The sequence below is a fragment of the Bactrocera latifrons genome, unplaced genomic scaffold, assembly GCF_001853355.1.
Source record: "Bactrocera latifrons isolate USDA-ARS-PBARC rearing strain unplaced genomic scaffold, ASM185335v1 scaffold_208, whole genome shotgun sequence".
NCBI lineage: Eukaryota > Metazoa > Arthropoda > Insecta > Diptera > Tephritidae > Bactrocera > Bactrocera latifrons.
Window position 1 is genome coordinate 34,892 of NW_017535608.1, and position 13,623 is coordinate 48,514.

Consider the following 13,623-nt stretch of genomic DNA (forward strand, 5'->3'; position numbering starts at 1 on the left):
AGCGGCCGGGGTAAATACCTTAATGGCTGTGTGTCCTCCAAAAAAAAAAAAAAAAAACTTAAAATGTATTTGAAATAAACTTTCGCAAAACTAAAAACTATTTGAGCATAAAATACAAACACAACAGCGTACGTGCACAGCGTAAAAACGTGTCACCGGAAAATGTCACGTGTGGCAACATTGGTACGCACCTACATACATAATTAAATATTGTATATTTATTAATAGCAATTTGTATGCATGTAAATGCCTCAAAGCGCTCAACTATTACCATATACCATATAAATAACTAATTGTGTACATATGTACACCTTTATATACATATACATATGTGTGCCTGTATGTATTTATGTGCATTTTCGCATTTAATATTCCGACCACAGTTTTGATAGAAATGAATATGGAAAACTCAATATTTTTTCAATTAATTTCAAAACAACAAGACAAAGCAAAAACAAAACATAAATAAAGGCACATTTAATATAAACGAAAGAAATAAGGTAAACCGCACGTCATTTGAATGTGCGACAAAATTGTTATTTGGCACAAACAAATAAAAGCCACAATTGGTTACAAAATCAAAACAGTGTTAAAATTTGTATAAACGCATGTTTTAGTTTTTTGTTTTTGCCTTTTTTTCAACTAGTGTTGTTATTATTATCGCATAATCGGAAATTCATAACACATAGTACTTGCATGCACGCATATAAACCAATAGGAAATTTTATGGATTTTCGTTTTACCTTAAAGTAAATATAATTTATTCAATTAAGCAGCAAATTGCATAATTTCTTAGGTATCAATTTATTAATTGACTCAATTAAGAAGCAGTCTAAACTATTTGAAGTAAATTTACTAATTGACTCGATAAGGAAGTAATTTTCATGTGGTATTCATGTTAATTTATTAATTTACTAAATGAAAAAGTAGTCTGAATAACGTGTTTCATGTGAACTTACTAATTGACTCATTTAAGTCTGAATAACGCATTTAATGTCAGTTTACTAATTGAATCAATTAAAGAGCAGTCTGGATAACGTATTTCATGTCCCTGTACTAATTAATTCACTTAATAAACAGCTTGAACAACTCATTTCGTGTAGATTTATTAATTGACTCAATTAGGAAGTAATTTGAATAAACTATTTTATATAAATTCAGTAACTGACTAAATTAAAAGCATTGTGAATAAACTATTCCATGTCAATTAACTAATTGACTCGATTAAGTAGCTATTTTAAAAACGTATTTTATGTAAATTTTCTTAACTAATAAAGAGGCTGAACAACTCATTTCATGCCGATTTACTAATTGACTCAATCAAGGGGCTGCCTAAATTATCTATTATTTGCATTAGTGCACGCTATTAACTAATATACTCAATTAAGTTGCCACATAAAACACTTACGGTATATATTATCCAAGCACTTTGGGAAACGACTCAATTTAAGAAATTAATTATATGAATTATAAAAAAAATAATTTCAATTTAGGGACTTATTATAAGACTCAATAAAGAAATTAATTACAAGAATTTTAAACGGGGGTTCTTTCAAATTTTACTAAGTTTTAACTATTTTTGAAATTTTAAATTGATATCTCAACTAGTTCTTGAGTTATTGCCTTATAAAATGTAACAGCTGAGTTCACTCGGTAAATTAGTTTATTTTTTAAGAGGTTACATGTTTCACGGCTTCAAAAGAAACAATTTTATTGTCTTTTTTCTTTCCGTAATATCTCTAGGCTGTTGTTCTAAAGTTGACTCCAGTAATCGTTTAGAAGATACAGGCTAAAAAAGTTGCGTAGTTGCTTTAGACACTTAAAGCTTTAAAGGCGTTTTTCGGGAAACTGTTCTTTTAAAGTCGGTTGTCAAGATTTTTCGTAAACTACTCAACCAATCTTAGTGAAATATTTTATAGGTCTTCGAGATATACTACTATTCTCTGTATACTCAATACGCATTCTTCGAAAAAGAATCTGTTTATTACTAATGAACTCACTATTTTAATGGAATTTTATACCACTCAACTCACTACATTACTTCATTTAATATTATTTTTGCTACTAGGTTCTATTTCGTATAATATGCACCGAGTGTGTTACTTAAAAAGGCATAATGTTTAGCCTAAAAGTACGATTATTGCTTGAAACTTTATCGCGTGTTGTGTACTTTGCGGTGAACAACAACAGATGTCAACAATTTTAATATTTTAACGAAATTACTAGCAATGCAAAACTATCGATTACGGGTTTTGGGCACAAACAATGCGTATATAAATAAAATAGCGTTTCTAATTATAATTTCTTTTCATCAATAATAGTTTTAAATTAAATATTCAGATATTAATAACTATTAAAAACTATAACTATTAAAAATCAAATGAACGCTAATTAAGGGAAATATATTTATTGTTGTTATACTTGGTATTACACAAAACACTACATATTTGGTTTTCTGAAGCCGACATTTTTGTTAAAAATCAGAATTTTGACTAGTCCTTTCATCAATACTTGACTCTGTTCTGGTTCTTCACAATGTCAGTTGTTGTCAAGAGAACCAGTCAACCTTCAGAACGCATGTGCATTACTTGGATTTCAATAGGTTCTGCGGTTTCACTAACACCAAATGTTTGAAGGGTTGTTTTTTCACGTTCGTGATCGTTGACATTTGCAGTTTTTAATCGTCGTAGAGACTTGAATTGTCTTACCAAAGTCGTTCAAGTTATTGGAGGACAGCCATACACTCCTCTTGTCAATCTGGTGCACACTATATCTTTTCTAGCGATGCTTTTCGGCCCAGCACCCAATATACATATGTAAATTCACTTGTTTCTGCCGGCACTATCTACTGCTGCCCTGCTTCCCAAGTCACCTCTAACCGATTTCATACAAACTAATCGTCCGAACTCAGTACTTACTTGGAAAACTTTCATATTACAAGCTATCCTTACGAAATTTGGCACAAATTCATACCAAACTCTTTGCTACAATCTCCAAAGAAAAACCACCGCCTACTATCCATATAACACAATTTTAAATTCCATTTGAATCGTTAATTTTCGAGTCCACAAATCAAGAAGCAATTGTTGTAAAAAATATTTCCGGATAATGCTATGCCCATATGTCAAATGTATATAAATTCGGTTCAATATCTCTCTTAGCCCGCATACTCCTAGTATAAAAGTTCTCGAGCTTCTGGCTGATCGCGGGAAGTTGCAATTATATAAAAGGTTCGTTTACAACCGAACGAAGCCCTTCCTTTCTTGTTTTTTTATTCATCGTAATATTGAAAAGGGTACCTCTACTTGAATCACTTGAATCACTTGAATCACCCTTCATATTCGATACGGTCATATAGGGCGCCTAAATAAATGTATAACTTAGCCTTCAACCTCTATAGGCATCCATACAATTGAAAAAAGAGCTCCAATCAGGCATTGTGTGTTTTTTGTGAACTTATGAAATGGAAACCGCACATGTTTTTCATGAACCTATGAAACGGTATCCACACATGTTTTTCATGAACTTTTGAAACGTTATTCAAGTTGGTGGTTCTTTTTGGAATTTGATGCTACCAGTTTCGCTCTCAGAATTAGGTAATTCATCTGCAGGTTGTGAAATGTGAAGTGGTATAGGTTTCCGTTTAAATGTGAGTTATATTTACGTTCTATGCTAATTGTATTGTAACCTGTTGTTGTAGTGGAAATAATTGCCTGATAAAAATCCGGGTCCTTTTCGGTTACTTAGACCCGTCTGTCGTGGGAAAGAAATATTTTAACCTCATTCACCATTGTAAGGTAAGGGATTTGAGTAAAAATATTGAAAAATATCAACGTAAATTTATTACATTTAAAAATCTATGTACCCAAATGCGCAAGTGTATCTATTAGTTTGACTCATTTTGGCTAAATTAAAATTTCAAACACAAACGAAAATTCTGATTGTGCAGTAAATCGCTAAATACTGTCGTCAGGCATTAAACTAAACAATTTTGGCTCGTTTTGTATGCAATTCACGTAAAATAAATTTCGAAATGCACGTACTAAGAAGCATACTACAAATCTACCATAGTGTTATATGCACGTATGGGTGTAGTTATGCAGCACGGGGCGCCGAAAATAAACGCCGCGACTTGAATGCTTGTGTAAGCGTTTAAATTGTGACGTGTGACTGACGTACTTAGAAGCACACTTGGCATATTAAATGCTACACCAAAATTGCGCGTCACACGGACACACATGCGCATTTATAAGTATATTTGGCTATAGCATTTAATAAGTTTCTAACTAAAATGCTTTGAACTCTGCTTGCGGTGGCATACAAGCGACTCCGTTTGATGTTGAAGTCTGCCCTTAAGTGCTAAGCTGTCAATTTTGAACTTCAATCTTTTTTTTTCAATTATTTTTTACTTGCATTAATTTGTTTATGTCTTTTATTTGTGTTGCATGCTTTTTAATTTCTTTAATTGTTGTTTATAGTTATTGCTATTGTTCATCTATGTACATGCTAATGGTGCATGGCCCATGTTAATTGTCCACCAACGCCAAACGCGTCAGCTGCTCATATACATATATATTTCGTACGTGATAAGCGTACATGTCAGCGGCATGAAAATTATGGTATAAATAACAAGAAAGTATTAATAAAAGTTGTTTTTTAATTGCTATTCCAATGAGGCGGACAACGGTATTCGTGAAGAAAATCATTACGAGTAAATTATGGAAATATGGGCGGCACGTTTAGGTTGTAGTGATGAGTCGTGAAACGATTTAGTTTAATATTTTTGAATAAATTTGGTTTTCTGTGTGAACATACATACATACACATACTCATACGAAATTTGTAGACCGTAGAATTTTATGACAAGCACCAGATTGTGATCGTTCAGTGTGTATGGCAGCCATACGTTATGATGGTCCCATCCGTATAATTTCTTTGCAGATTATATCGCTGCTTTAGACAATAATACCTGCCAAATTTCTTGACGATATCTCGTCAAATAGAAAAGGTTTTCATGCCTGATTTTGTTCGTTCTGTTTGTATGGATGCTATATGCTATAATGCTCCGATTTGCACAAGATGTTCGGAGAATGTAGTGTTGTCTTTAAAAACTAGCTGTGCTGAATTTAGTGCACAAATCTTGTCAGATAGAAAAGGCTTCAATTCAAACTCATGATTTTGAGCGACTGGTTTGTATTAGAGCTATATGCTATAGTAGGCCGATCTGAACAGTTTCAGCGGAGCTTGTACCTTTACCTTGGCTTATAATCCATACAGAATTTCGAGTAGCTAACGTACCAAATAAAGAAGTTTTGCATACACCGACTGAATTTTATTTGGTCAGTTTATATGGAAGCTATATGTTATAGTGGTCCAATCTGAACAATTTCTTCTGAGATTCTTTAGTTTCCTTGGGTAGTAATACGTTGCAAAATTCGTGAAGATATCTCTTCAAATGAAAACGTTTCCATACAACGACTGTATTTCGAACGCTCAGTTTGTATGACAGCTATATGCTATAGTGCTCCGATTTATTCAATATCTTGGGAGATTATAGCACTGTCGGAGGCAATTAGCTGTGCCAAATTTAGTGCAGATAACTTAAAGATAAAGAAGTTGTCCATACAAGTAGTTGTTTTTGATCGGTCAGTTTCTATGACAGCTATATGCTATAGCGCTCCGATCTGCACAATAAGCTCCGAGAATACAGCGTTGCTTAGAAAATGAACTATACTAAATTTTGCGAAGATAATCAGTCAAATAAAAATGAATAGTCTACGAGTATACGTTCTCACGCCAAAGTGGGTGATGGACATGATTTCTATCGAAAGTCATTACCACTACCGTCAATATTACCAAGAGCTGATTGATGAGAATGTTATACAGTGCGTTTTTAAGCAACTAGTAATGTTCATGTAAGTATTCTTTTAACTAACTTTAGCATTAGCAGACCAGCTCTACAACTCAAAGTTGGCGCCCATAATATTATAAATCATTTCGTTTACTTCTACCTTTCTACAATAATTGTATTTCAAGTTCTAGCCTAATTAATGTATAAGCTACAAAGTGTATGGCAGTGACAGGCAATGCCTCGTCAAAGTGGTGCACTCAATACAACAACATATGCTAGTGATTTTAATCTTCATGCCTTTAAGTGCTACATTAGTGAGAGAGAAAGGTTAAAAGAATAATGGATTGTAAGCAGCAGTTTTTATGCTTGAAATACAAACACGTGCATGCAATTTTGTTTTGAAATCATTGGAAAACCATTTAGACAAATCAATCATCAATGCTAGCCAGCTAACGTCGTACCCCTTTCACACGAAACATTCATTAATTCATTTACAAAGTCAAAGCTTACATAGAAAATGTCAACCTTCGATTTCATTAATTATACTTAACTGCAAATATCTCTGAAAAAATAAACATACACACACATATACATCTGTACATACAGCAAGTGTGACACGTAGCATACAAAGCTTTTCTATTTGAGATAGCCTATCGCACTGATTTGCTTTTCCAACTAATGAACAGCACAAAACTTGCAGGATATCAACATGCAATGCAAATACCAACATACGCAGCATTAAAAGCATTAAAAGCACTGTCGTAATGGCAAATCAAAGTGCCAACTTTAACCCTTTGCTGAACTTTAGCCCGGCTCAGCCCACGGTGCATGGCAGGCAACAAGCGCTCGCTGCTGGCTGGCTCATCCCATTGGCTTTGGTTGAGCGGAAATTTGACTCAATGCAAAAGTTATATCAGTTGTTTGTCAGTGCCAAAGTACCAAAGTAACTTCGTGGAGATAGTAAATGAAAAGTTTGCTTGTTAAACTTGCCATGAAATAATCGAGGGCAGGTGTGTACCATTGCCACATCACTACATATAGTAGAATAGGCGGCAAGCGTAGGTATCAACATCGTCGTCGTCGTCGTCGTCGCCGTCACTGTCGTCATGAACAATCAGCCAACAAGCGTAGAGTTGCGAGCGACTGTCTGTGATTATTACGTTGTGACATATTTAATTACACTTCAAAAGTTACTACCGAGATATGTGTATCACTATAAGTGTGTATGTTTGTGAGTGTGTGTGTAGTTGTAAAATGGCTGCAGGCAGGAAGTGGTAGGAGCTGTAGCAGAAGAAAAAATGAAGACAGGATATGCCGGGCGTGTCCTGTTGCATTAAATTAATTAAAAGTTCACTTCATTTCATTTTGCAATCACACAGCGTTATACATTACTACTGCAAATACTACTGCCAATACAATCACACTCACATATATATCGATATGTACTGCTGCGTATAAATTTCCAAATTTGCAATAAATATTAATGCGAAGAAAAACTAATTGACTGTAAAAGTTTTATTGCAAATGAAAGATAACAAATGCTATGGAATATATCATAGAACTACGTAGTTATTTAATTATATTATATGTATATATACAGTATGCCAGAGAAATATGAATACCACTCTTTGAATATTAATGCATATTTTACTTATTGACAAAGCTACTCAAACAGAATCGAGCCTCATCGCTGAAGTTGGTTTTTCTATGAAAATCCGAATGTTTTTCAAGTTGTTGCTCAGCCCAATTCATGAAAATACGACGATCCTGGTGGTCAAGCGGCTTCAGTTCTTGCGTTAATTTCATCTTGTAAGATGTAGGCATGATCTTTTCGCAAAATGTTGTTGTTGTTGTAACGGAAGAATTCTGCCGACTTCACAGTCCTTGACCGGATAAAAATCCGGGTCCGATCCGGTTTTGTAGACCCGACTGTCGTGGCAATGGGATAAATGTCAACCTTCTAAATCTAAAGGACGATTATGACGACCATAAATTGGACGTAGCGCTCTTAAGCTTAAAGTTGAGGCCACTGACTCCGAATTTCGGTAGTAAATTCTAATAATTTCGACTTGTTGTTGGATCATGTATCTTTCCATGCTGAAATGGCAAACTTTACTGCAGAGAAATGTCAAATGAGTGGGAAATATATGGCGTCGTTTGCTGTCCCTATCGGTCTACTTTTATAGCCTCCCTATTGAAAAACCCGTTATAAATATCAGTAAATAAGCTTAAGGAAGTTAAAATTACATCATTTTCATCTCAAAGCGTTTTGATTACTGCTGCTATGGCGTCGACGCAATCAATTAAATATGATTCCAACTAATGTTTCGAAGATCTTGGTTTAAAATTGACCATTGTGCTGCTCTTGACGTAGACGTAACTTCTATTTGTTTTGATCTCTCTCTAGCATGGTACAGCAGTTTTCTGTTACTAAGCTAGCTGCGCACTACAGCCTTGAGGTAATCGAGGTTTAAAATATTTTTTTAAAGTGTCGATCATGTCCGCATACATATATCGCGGTACTGAAGGCGTTTCGTACGTCTAAAGTTGCGAACAGAACTATTTAAGAGTACTGAGGGCTGTCCTGCGGCGATTGCTTTAAGTATTTCTGCTGGGATCCCATCGTGGGTCGCTAGGTTTGAGCTTGCCAGCGGTCAGTTACAGTTCCTGGAGAGGGAACTGAGGAATTTCCGAAAGTCTTACGGGCTCTTATGATTCACTGACTCTTTTTTCGTGCATGGAAAAGAGTGACTTGGAACGGCAGAGATTTTGAAAATAAAATTAATAATTTTGAAATTATGAATAAGCTATTTTTACATTACTCTTTTTTGGCTCATAGTAAATGTAAATATTTCCTTTTGTCAGATGAGTGTATATTTTGTAACTAATAGTTCAAAAGTATAATATTTAAATTTAAATTTTTAATTGAAGTCCTTGTTGGTCGTTCATTTTGCTTAAGGACTTTTCGCCATTTCAGCGTGTACTTTCCTGAAAACTAACTTTTATAATTTGCAATAGCAACTGGCACTTAAAGTGCTGCCATCACATATTCTCTTTACCAGCTGAATGACACTTTGTATTAACCGCATGTCGGTTCTCACGTTTAATTTTACACTGAAGACTGGAGTTCGTGCATTCTTAATGCGACCTACAATGACAAGACGCTATTAAAATCTATTGCAGAAATGTGTTTTGAAAGACACGAGTGTCATTCACCTTAACTGATGGTAGCATTGAGTCGCAGTACAATTGGAAAGGTCTAAAGCGAAATGCACAAATTCCAAAGAACTTTATTTCTTTTCTAAACTGACCACGAGCCTTGCTGATTCATTGGATAAACCTTTGATTTAACATACTCCATAGAAAATAATTGAGAGGCGTTAAGTCCCACGATTTGGATGGCCATTTCTCTAGACTAGTTTCGAAATTGACGAGTCGCCAGCCTTTGGCCGCAATGTATCCGTATTTACGATAGATGTGAAACACGCAACGTCTCGCTGGAAATGGAGATCATTTCATAAAATTCTGGAAAAAAAAAGTTAGTCCACATCGTTCTACGTGTTACGAAATTTTGACTATCATAGTCAGTGTTAGCAGCCTAAAATTAGCAATGAACAGCCTCTAACATCACAGTCGCAAAATGACTGTAAACTAGTGTTATTGTCGACTCTATCCCTACAATCTCCGAAGAAGTTGAGGATCGGACCACTATAGCCTATAGCTGACAAACAGAACTGGCTGAAAATCATTTTAAAAACCTCTTTATACGAATTTATGCTATAAGAGATTCAGCGGTGAAGAGTATTATAGCTTCAGTGTAGCTATAACTTCGACTGAGCCTTTTATGGTGTTTTTCTTGTATTTTCTCTACCAATACTGTGTATTTGTATCAAAGAACTCATCTCAGTAAAGATTCATGTTTTCAAAAGAAAAAAAATGTTTTTAAAAAAAAAAAAAACTTCCCATACCGGGAATCGAACCCGGGCCTTCTGGGTGAAAGCCAGATATCCTAGCCACTAGACCATATGGGACCCCTAATCTTCTTTACCTAACGCGCGCCAGTTTTCGCTCGTATTTGTAGCGTTTTGGCGAAAACAATGACTCAGTATGATAAATTCATGCGACATTTATATACCCAAATATTCATAGATATGTGTATATCATCACCTAAGATGAAAACTAATGTAACAACACTTTTCATAAGTTTAAAGGCAACGGAAAAAACGATATAATAGAAACCACCCATATTGGAACAAAATTAGAGTCATAAAATGGTTACATATTGGTTATCATACACTCATACTGAAAATAAATTTGAGTTTTGGTTATAAAATGGTTATATATTGGTTATGAAATGGTTATATATTGGTTATATATTGATTATTATAAATGAACGATTTTCAATTCGTTTTTGATGATACGTTGTTTTGCATTTTAGTTGACGATATGTATGTTTTGTTGTTTTACGCATTATTTTTGCAATTTTGTTTTGCTATATTAAGTGGCTTTTGATTGCTTTGAGCGCTTGGCGAGTGGTGCGCATACGAATCTACGCTTTCAAATATTATTTCGTATTTATTTCATCCATTCAAAAACTTGAAAATATTCGGAAATTTACACAGCTGTTGGCACAAGAAAGCCAAAAAGCAATAGTGTTGATAAAATATTGTTATTCAAGCTGCCACGAGCGGACATAAAATCGACATGCTTACAGACAAACATACATACGTACATACCAATGCAGCTATCGTTTTTATAATTTCTTATTGCTGAAATAAACATGCGCAACTTAACAAAATAAACAAAACTGTGAAGCAACACTCGCCCATAGTTCAGCCAATAAACAGCAACATCCATCAAATTGGCAGCGCTTAGTTGGCTGGGTCGCTGAAGTGGTGGTAAGGTGGCGTTAGCGCCACCGAATTGTGATATCCACATGCAACCATATGTGTATATATGTGCATGTGTAGGTGTGTGCCGTGACATGACTTGACCAAGAGCAGTGCTGACGCACAATCGAAGTACCAAAAACAAGAAAGAACGCGCCAGAAGACAGCAAAGTGGCTTTTCTCTGTTGCTTTTAAAATTATGGGCCAGTAAATCTGGGTCAACAACAACAAAACCCATACCGTGTATGTATATATTTATATTATGTATATACAGTATTGTAATAGCTCGGCAATGTTGATAAACATTTTCATTCGCCATTGCGGCATGCCGTACTATTTTTAACACATTGTTTTTGTTAACAAAACGAAAGTAGCGTCAACGGCGGCAACAACAACAGCACAACAGCGCCACCAAGCGTCTATTTATTGCTTATTTTGCAGCATACGAATTTAATCGTTACTTGATTAAATTTAGAAATGTTTTTGTATATCTCGAAAAATAGATTTTACGCAGTCAACTGAGTTGTCGCAGTGTTTTTATTCTGTTTTCGTTATTTGTCGGCACGTGTACCCCTCTTGACCGCTGACATCCCGAAATAGCATTACGGCAAGCATTTTTTCACAAGCACTCATTCTTTAGACACATAAATCATTGGCTTTCGTTGAATTGCAATGGAATGCCGAATACTATTTCGTTGCGGTGACTTATGTTTCTGCAAATTTCACTTTTTGAAAATATTCAAATTTCTGTGTATGCTTTTTGAACTGTGCCACTCACCTTAGGGGGCGAATGCACAGTTATCTATGTATATAGCCACCGCAAACTTTCCTGTATGTTAGAGAGTATGAGGCAATTTTTGCCTCCTCCTGAGGAACTGGACAGTTTTTGCCTTTTAGCTTTCAACCCAACAACTTTATTTATTGATAGATACAAGATTACGAAACATTAAGTCATATAACGATTTTTTTATAGTAGAAGGAAGCATCGAAACTGTAGCCTGGAACTTTAATTTGCTAAACCTTACCTACCCCCAACTCATATCTCTCCCACGCAACCATCGGATCAAGTATTACTTCATGGGAGAGAGAACGACTTTAAATCTCATCTATCATGCGGACTGACTGACGCCTAATATACTGTATATGTCTTAGTTTCGTCATAATTAGAGCTGAGCTTCGTGGACAGATTTCTATTTATCAGAGAAGTGACACATGAGTGCTGTCAAATTTTCCACCGAGAAACTACCGACGAGTGAAATTTTTAACTTTCTCGTACAACATTTTTGAATTCTTTACACGTGGTTTATTTCCTTTTGAATACCAAATATCTCAAAGAAAAGCAAACATTTCATTAGTAGTTGAACTGTAAAAATTTATAGCAATGGATAACTAAGTCTATCTTTCATTAATGACGTCACGACCTAATTTTCTTATAGCGAAAAGTACTCCAAAAATATAATGCAACGATATTGCCGCAATCTCTTTTTGCTGAGTCCCATCGTTTCTCCTTTGTCTTAACGATCTTTGGTATAATTTTTAGATGATTTTAGCCGATTCATAACATCGTGTCTAGACTGTTTTAGCGTTGTCTTCTTCGAGCGGGCTATTTGCCTTGATAACGTAAAACGAGAACTCACTTCACATTGGTGCTGAAAATAATAAACAGTCGGCTATAGGTAGAGGTGATTTTAGAAGGTTAAAGACCTGAACTGATTCGAGCTTTCAGCTATTTTACAGAACTAGCTTTTGTTTCATAAATATTTCTATGCCTTGCGTTAAATCTGTTACGAAGTTTGTACAGCTAGAAGGAAGCATCATATGCACTATAAAATATATAGATTAAAGATCAGTATGAAGGCTCAGTCGATTTAGCTTATAATTATTTACAAAGTTTTTGAGATATCGATCTGAAATTTTGCATACGTTCAGTCTTTCCCAAGAAACTGTTTTTTGACGCAATATGGGATTACCATCGTCATATATATTAATCCAAACCAAGGCCTGGTATAGAAAACTTTTTTTCTCAAGATATCTTCACAAAATTTGGCATGTATAACCATCGATGCCAACAACTTAAAATCTGGAAAAATTGTTCAGATCGGACTGCTTTAGCATATAGCTGCCATACAAACTAAACGATACAAATCAAGGCTTGGTATAGAAACTTTTTTATTTGTCAAGATATCTTGACGAAATTTGGCATGAATTATTTTTTAAGTCAAAGATGCAAACTCCGAAAAAAATTTTCAGTTCGGACTACTATAGCGTATAGCTGCCATGCAAACCAACCAATAAAAATGAAATTTTTGTATGGATACTTTTAAATTTTTGAAGTGTATTATAGCCTTAGTGCAAGCACAGTTAACGTTTTGCTTCTTATTCGTGAATATATTTTGTGAAGAGTGTTACCCTTCTCTCCATCTTCTCGTTTCTATGCTGATTTGCTCGCTGTAAGCTTTTGACCGCTTGCATTTACCATTTACAACGCGCAATTTGATGTTTTGGAGCATGACAAGTGAATATTTATTTCTTCCAACATCCTTGTTCAAATGCACATAACTTATATTTATTATTTGCATTTAAGTTTTATATTTTTTCGCATTTTAGCTCCGCTCAATGCGTATGACTAATACAAAACTGTTCAGTGCGTTTGCAGCGATTATGAATGCGTGTGTGGCACGCATGTGTGCGATGCGTGTTGCAAGTAATTAAATGCATGCGGTATTGCATTAGCATGCATGTCATAAGTTGTGCAGATTAAAACGCATTACAGCGCTACACCTCCATACCTAAGCAAAAATACCTGCGTGCGCCCCATATACATATGTATATAGTTGGGGAAAATCGCATTTGATCCCTACTCAGCATGTTAATGTTTAAAAT

At 34.9% G+C, this 13,623-nt stretch overlaps 1 non-coding gene across 1 annotated transcript; it reads right to left on the reverse strand.

Annotated features, from left to right (window-relative positions):
- Window positions 1-9,810: 9,810 nt before the first annotated feature.
- Window positions 9,811-9,882, reverse strand: Trnae-uuc. The gene has a single exon. It is a non-coding gene; the product is annotated as a tRNA-Glu (tRNA).
- Between the last annotated feature and the right edge of the window lie 3,741 nt (window positions 9,883-13,623).